The sequence below is a fragment of the Phasianus colchicus genome, chromosome 1 (genome assembly GCF_987193195.1).
Source record: "Phasianus colchicus chromosome 1, bPhaCol1.hap1.1, whole genome shotgun sequence".
Classification (NCBI taxonomy): Eukaryota; Metazoa; Chordata; class Aves; order Galliformes; family Phasianidae; genus Phasianus; species Phasianus colchicus.
Window position 1 is genome coordinate 38,656,816 of NC_143436.1, and position 7,722 is coordinate 38,664,537.

The following is a 7,722-nucleotide window of genomic DNA, read 5'->3' on the forward strand; positions in this document are numbered from 1 at the left end:
CCTTTCACTGACAAAATTTCTACTTCTCTCAGCAAAGGAAGGGACTGTTGTCACCAAACCAACACGGACAGGCCAAAAATTTGGAGATCTCAGCAGGGTTGGGTAGTCTTATTTCTATCTTCCACCTGGATTCCAGAGAGGTGTGAGCCATTGCCTCCTGCTTTGGTGGGAGAGGACCAGCACATGTTCAGAACAAGCATCCTAAGCATTGCTGCAGCTAGCATGGTCCTGCCACCTCCTCGGTGGGATAATCCACACGGAGTGGGATGTCCAGGGGGCCAGCATAAGTATGACTTTGTGGTTCTGCTGCTGCTGCTGGGCACAGACCCTTGTGGCAAAAATGAGGAGAGGGTAGAACTGCAATGGAAAAAAATACCCTACATTTTTCAGTGTGCTTCTGATGAAGGGAACAGCCCTGCTTTCCTCACTCATGCCAAAGATCTTGCTGAACCAGCAGGACTGAGGAACTTGTGTAGCTAGCTAGGAGAATTTGGTGCTGTGCAAGGAAGCCCCCAAGTTTTTCTGGTATTGCTCAGCAATGTTTCTGCTTGTTAAATATTGTCTGGGTGTAACATGAGGGTTAAGTTAATTAGCACGTACATTTTTGTGTGGACCAGCTGTCTGCTCTGTCCGTTGTCAGAAATGAAAAATCCTCTGGGAATCTCTGTAAGAAAACACACTTTGTCTTCTAGGAACAGAATGGTTTTCTTTTAATATCCCCTTCAACTCTAACTCATTTAGCTTATAAAACTTGACAGGAGATTCTGGCCACTGATGTATTGTTTTCTTATGTTAAGCCTTTTTTTCTCTCCTTCCTCCTCTGATACCTTATACTCCCTGTTTAAATGTGAGACACAGCTGTCTCTGCCAGCAGGAGCTCACATTATAAAATCACAAAGATTTACACAACAGGTGTTCTACCAACCCACTGCACTAACATTTTCTCCATGCAAGGAAATAATATACTGGGCTGGGATAAAAAATAAATCAAATTAAAAGAAGAAGAAAACATTTGCTGGCTGGAGATTAGGCTTGGCGCAACTTCAGCTTAAGAGCTGAGGCTTTCTCTTTCTGTTACAGGAAATCTAAATGGCTTGCATGGAAGCATATGGGTGAAATTAGTCAAGCAGTCTACACATGAAGAAGTGACAACCTTGGGACATGACTTAGTAGAAAGAGGATAACTGGGAAAGTCTTCTTTTAAATTACATGCTTATCAGTTGTCTTGGTCCACTTTATCAAACCATTCAGACACTTTCAAAACAACAGAAGGCCACAAATTAATGTGTTTCAAACTCTTATAATATTTAGGACTCTAAGACCTCTATTGCATGATGTGACAGAGATTCTTAAGCCTACTGGCTTTTGCATCTGGTAATTCCTTCTGAAGACCCCCTGACAGACCGACAGACTACATCTTAAGAGCCACTGCTCCAGCCCAATAAGCCCCATTGCTGATCAGAGTTCTTTGGATCCCTCAGAAGCCAAAAATACCTACTAACAGTTTTCAATATATGTTGTGTATATATAGCATGTATATATAAAGAGGCAGTCTATGTATAATGTAGAATTTTTTATATTTAGATATGTGATACATAATATTATAGGGCAAATGCCCCTGCTGCCCAGCAGTTGCAGAAAGAAGAATGCTCTGAGTGGTTTATTCAGTGCAGGGAATAAACATCCACAGTTGCATACAGTATGTATAAAAGAGACACATTGACACTTGGTACTCAAGATTTTGACTGTATCAGATTAACTCTCACTCAAGAGACCAGGTTTATGAGCTCAGGAAATGCTTTATGCTGGCAATGTGTGGGAAGGTAGAAAATAGGGGCAGCAAGAAAAACAGCCATTTCACAGGGGAAATTTGATGTGCAGAAAACAGCACCAGAGCTATGGGAGAAGGATGCTGGGCTTCTCACTTGAAGCTGAATCTGAAGGCTCGAAAACCACTGCAAGCAGAATTTCCCTCCTGGGCGCATCTCCCCATCTCCTGTCTCTTGCATGGCCAACACTAAGTGCTAACTCACAGCAGCCCACAGAGGAATTCCCTTGCTCCATTCATAGAAGGTCAGACTTCCCTGGGAGCTGTGTAGTTTTAAAACAGATGGGACGTTTCACCCTGCCTTCTCTGAATAGATTTATGACAAGAGATTTCAAGCAAAGGAAGACAAAAAGCTGAAAAGGAAAGCTGGAAGTAATCATCATCAACCTGCACACAAGATGGTTGGTCCAAAAGTGATCATAAAGGAAAAATAACCCAGTGCTGACTATGACTATGCATACAAGTATACCTAGTGCTATTAACATACTTAAAATGCAAAGTCTTGGCACTGTCTCCAAATAAGAGGATTTACTATCAAACCATGTAAAGAAAGGCATGCCAACATGCTATCACAAAGGAAAAGATCAAAATGTAGAAGAATGTTGGAAGTACAGTCCTACGTGCTACAGACTTATGGGTATCCAGGAGAGAGCTAGAGCCTTGTGAAGAGAACAGCCACAATACAGCCTGGAAGAGCACTGTGCAACTTCAAAATTATCTTATATTCCTTCCCCAGTTATTGCTGATGCGTTCAATAATGCCGCCTTTCAGTAGGCACAGGAAGCCAAGGCTCCAGAGTTACTATGCATTTGAGCAATGATATCCATGAGCTCCTGAGGGAGGAAAAAGAGAAGAGTTTCCAGCAAAACATTGCCTGTGAGGATTCAAAACCCTGCTGCAACATATGCTTCACATTCAGGCTTTTCCTGAGAATTATGGATAACCATTTTGAAGATACTGAAGATACGTGAGAAAGTTTTGAAGTCTTAAACTGAATGGAGGGATTATATTCATTAATACTATGCCACAGAGCTCTAAATCCCTGAGGATGAATGATACCTTCACATGAATGTGACAATTACTGTTGTGATTTGGAGGGACGCTGTTAATCGCAGTGAAGTCATCAGCATTGAAAGCATCCAACACAGGACATTATACTATTAAGACAACCATTGTCTTTCTACAGTAACTGGAGATGGCTATGGATTACTCGCAGAGGAAACAATATGTCCTTCAAATGTGTGAAATGCTGAGAATTCATGCTGCTGGTTATTTTAAAAATAAGGAAGTGTCAATCACTGTGAGCGGGCAGCAGCGAAATCCGCTCTGCTGCTGGAACTGTGCTGGCCTTGCCCTCTGCTCTCACAGGAGATCACAGATGGGCATTTCATCCCGTGTTTCCTTCCTTCCACACAGCCTCCTCTCCCTGCTGAAGCACAGCACTGTCTCTGTGCAGGACCTGAGAGGATGGTGATGCTGCAGAAGAGACTTCTGCTTGGAACTGGGGCAGTGTGAAGATTGCACAGGCACATGGCTTTCTGAAGCAGCCCCAGCAGCAGTGAGAGAACAGTGTCACATGTTGCTGCCTCTGCCATAGTTGCAAGCTCCTCAGCGTCCCCTCAAAAAGCCCAGCATGTCTAGGTGAGCATGGAGATGTATGAAAGCTTCATCAGGAGCACTCATAGAATTGGTTTGTTTTCCCTGAAATCTTGCCATAAATGGGTCTCCTGAGTGGGAGCATGCAACCTCAGGATGGTAAAAGCATTACCTTGGGTTGTGCACAGCCTCTCAGGCCCTTTACTCTTACACTCTCTACCACAGAGATGGGCTTATTGGGCATCACCAGCACACTTGTGGCTCTCTGAAGCTAAGAGGTTCACTAAAACCCGCAGCCATGCCACTTCTGCAGTTGTGCTCCAGGGCACTCTGCAAGGGGCACAGCTATGTGACACTTGATTTGCCATGTGTGCAAGCCTTTGCAGTACTTCTAGAAGCACAGTTTCTTACATACCAGGTATATGGTACCCACTGTACTCACAGTTTTAAATAAACAAAGAGTTTAGTAACCAAGGATGGCAAATGGTGATAGCAACTCAGCTGCTACCTCTGAGAGTTACTTGCTGACCTGAAGGTCTTTTTCTTGGGGAATGTCACCACTCTGCGATGCTCCTCCATGACTCACTCTGCAAACCAACCTCATTGCCACAGCCAGGAGGAAATGATTCATAGCACTGGCTTTTCACCCTTGCCACCCCAGCAAAATGAGGTCTGTGTGTAAGCACTCGCAGAACTGGAGCCATGGGAATTAAAACTAGATAAACCATCCACTGACAACAGCGTCACGCAAACACTTCCCTGCCTGTGCTGATGATGGAGATGTTTGCAGTGAGCTGGGCATGCTCACAGAAGAATGGATCTGGGGCAAAACAGAGCAACTGGGCAAGAAGGTGAGTCAGAACAGGGGAGAAGGAGATCCATTGCTCTCTGCTTTGCAAAATGCTATGAAGTCTATAAGTCTTCTCAGAAGCGTAGATACAGTGAGGGCTAATAACAATATCCTTCATGCCACAACCAGTCTGTGGGATTCACAGCATAGCAGTCATTAAAGAATAACACTGCCTTCCTTGTTATTACTTACAACATCCTCAAGGCGTAGGATGCCCAGCCCTGGTCAACCATCCTGCTGTTGCCATGCCATTCAGACACAAGATGAGGGACTCTGCTCCAGAGTGCTGCCTGCCACTCTCCTGGCTCTGGTGGGGAAAGAGTATGTCTTCCCTGTGTTCCCAGGGAAGCACTACCACCTCCAGCCAGACCTCCCACCAGCGTTTCCCAGTTTAAACATCCACAAACTGATTTATGTGGAAATACGAAAGAAACCAACATGAGACAAGATTTCCATTCCTTTTTCACGTCCTGTTGGGCTCGACCTCTGCCACAACAGAGAGACATTCCCAGGGCTTGCAGCAAGATGAGCACAGCTATGATCAGAGACAACTAATTAAACTGGCAGAGCCATTCCCAGGAGCTGGCAAGCATGACTTTCTCAGTTTTAAGTCCATAATATGATGAGCTGCTGTAGGGAAATATAATAGCGGCAAAACCTTCAGAATCCTTTCATGAGAGTGGCACTAATGGCAGCTGCCAGCTACATGCTACTCATTGTTTCCAGACACAAGAGACCTCCTTGTACAGTCACCACAACTGGGCTCCAAGGTCATAGCCCATGTGGAGCACCAGGTCCACACGGGTACTGTTTATGAGCAGTGATAGGGAGAAACACAAATCCCTCACACCCTTCAGGACTGCCAGGTTTCACAAACTCACAGAATGTTGATGTAGAAAGGGACCTCTGGGTCCATTTGGTCCATCCCTCTGCTCAAGCAGGGACACCAAGGGCCAGGGTGCCCAGGACACGTCCGTATTTTAAATTTCCAAACGAGATTTAAAATGAGTCCAAACTCCATTAGATCAGAGAAATATTTTAGCTAAGTCATTTTTCTGAAGTGTTTATAGCTGGGAATTATCTTTGGACTAAAACATTAGGACACGGCCAGTTCCAAGCATAGCAGGCTGCTTCAGTGCTACCAAAATTATCTGGGCTCCTTGGCTTAGGGGCACCTTTGGGTGTCTTCTTCCCTCCTGGGTGGAAGCTGGGGCACTGGAAAGCCCTCATGGGGTTCCCATGCTGTGGGAATATTCTGAGCAGGCACTGGCACATCAGGATGCATACAGGTTTCACTGACAAGAGCAGGCTGAAGCTGTGACTGCAGACTGCACATTCCCATTGTTGCATGTCCTCTCCCAGGTTGCTCTCTGGTGCTGCCATGTTTGCTTTTCTCATGTTTCTTTTATTACAGGCAAACAACTCACAAAACTCTGTTAACAGCAATTTAGACATTGCTGAGAAGAGGCTAATGCCTGTTCTTGCTGCAAGGGAATAAGCAGTGAGAAAGACAACAGAATGCAATCACTAATGAGCAACACCAATTTTGTTACCACTGACCAATTCTGACTTTACAAAAGAAAAGGGGATTGTGTTGGAATGGCTGCTACAGGCTGGAGCCCAGTCCAGCTGTCCCTTTATGGGGCCCATGCACACAACTGGGGACCATTTGTCAAATGAGTTCTTTCTTCAGAATTTCAACAAGCATTAGGCAGTGGGCTCTGCCCATTCTCCTGGGAGCCCGTGGGACTCTATTGTCAGAAATCACTGTATTAAAAGGATGACTGTTTAAATACTGATGTTTTTTCTTTTTGGTGCCTAATTCTTCTTTTCACGCAATCAAGAGGCTAAAATAAATTGCAATGAATGCAATTGATAAATATATATTTTAATTTTTATGCTAGTAATTGAATGGGCAGAAAGGATCCCAAACTTCTGAAAGGACAAAACCCTCACTGCAATTTTATTACAGACCTCTGTGGTGTCATAGCTTCACCTCCAGAGCTTTATTCTTTATTTCATTAACTGCCACGTTGGCTTAGTTTGGATTTTTCTTTTCTAAACATTTGGGCAGGTTACATCAACAGGGAGCCCTAGGAGTGGCATGGACAGGACCAGGTGTCCCATAGGTTCCAGATCACTACGAAGAGCTGCTGCTTTTGATGTCTCAATGCTTCTTCAGCCATTTCACCAATATGTTACTCCTGCTGAAGGACCGGCTCTCTCCACATGCTTCCGGGCAGACTCAGAGTGAAGGGCAAACATTAATATGTAGTGTCCCCCCCAGTCCTGTGCGATCAGGGGATGGTATTGCCAAGGAAGCACCCAGCTAATGAGAGCAGTGGCTGTGAGTTGTGTGGCCTCCCTGGCTGTGAGCTTCCCATCAGCCTGCCTCGTGACTGCCAGCAGCACCTTCCTACTCCACAGTGAAGTCTTTGCAGGAGACAACAGAGGAAGAACCTGAGCAATTTCCCCATTCCCCCACTAAAGCCATGGTTCCTGTGTAGGCTCCTGGCCTCCGGTACCTACCATGCAGTCCTCCCTTCCCGGCTACCACAGCTCGCCCTGGGGTGCATATGTCACTATTTCTGTACACTTTTCTTAGGGCCAGCTGCAAACTGAACTAATCCCAGAGCTCTGCGATCTTCCAGCAGGGAAAACTCAGCAACAAACATTCCTCACATCCAAAGTTGCATGAAAATGTAGGACATTAACGCTTCTCAGAGGGGCAGTTATTAACATCTCTGCCTGCTCAGTGCACTCATTTTTCCTCAGCCCTGGTGCTTTATTTGCACATACCTTTGAGGGTGTGAAAGCCACCGCATGCTTCTTGGAGCAAGGCACCAGCACGTGTATCACACTGAGTGAGTTGCTGATATTCCGGCACGCATTTCTCCATGAACTGGGAATTCTTTAGATTATAAAAGCATTTTTCTTCTCAGAACCAGCCCTTGACACCATGAGCCAGCCTCTTCCAGCCTCTTCCAGGCAGGGATTGGGGAGCTGCTGGGTGTAACAGCAGCTGCATACAGTCAAGGTTAAAAAAGGCCACCAGGCACAAGATCAAAAGAACCATTAGGAATATCACATAAATAAGCAGTGCTTTTAGACCCATCCTTGTTTTTAGTGCACCTAAGCTCATTTCTGCCCGCAGCACAGAGACAGCAATGATAGGTGCAGAGGCAAAGCTCGATTTGATTTTCTCTCAGAAGGCTGCCTGGTCACAGAAGCTCAGGAACATCCGATTAACAGGCAGATCTCACAGACAATGGCTGTGTACCTGTAGCTGACCAAGAGCTGCAGCACTCATACAGAACACAACCCCATCAGTAAGGCATGCAGCAGCTGCCTGCATCGTGGTGTGCAGAGCTCTCCCAGCTGTGTGTTAAACACAGAGATGAGAAAGAAGAGGGCTGGAGAAATTACGCATAGCTGGAACTCAGCAAAA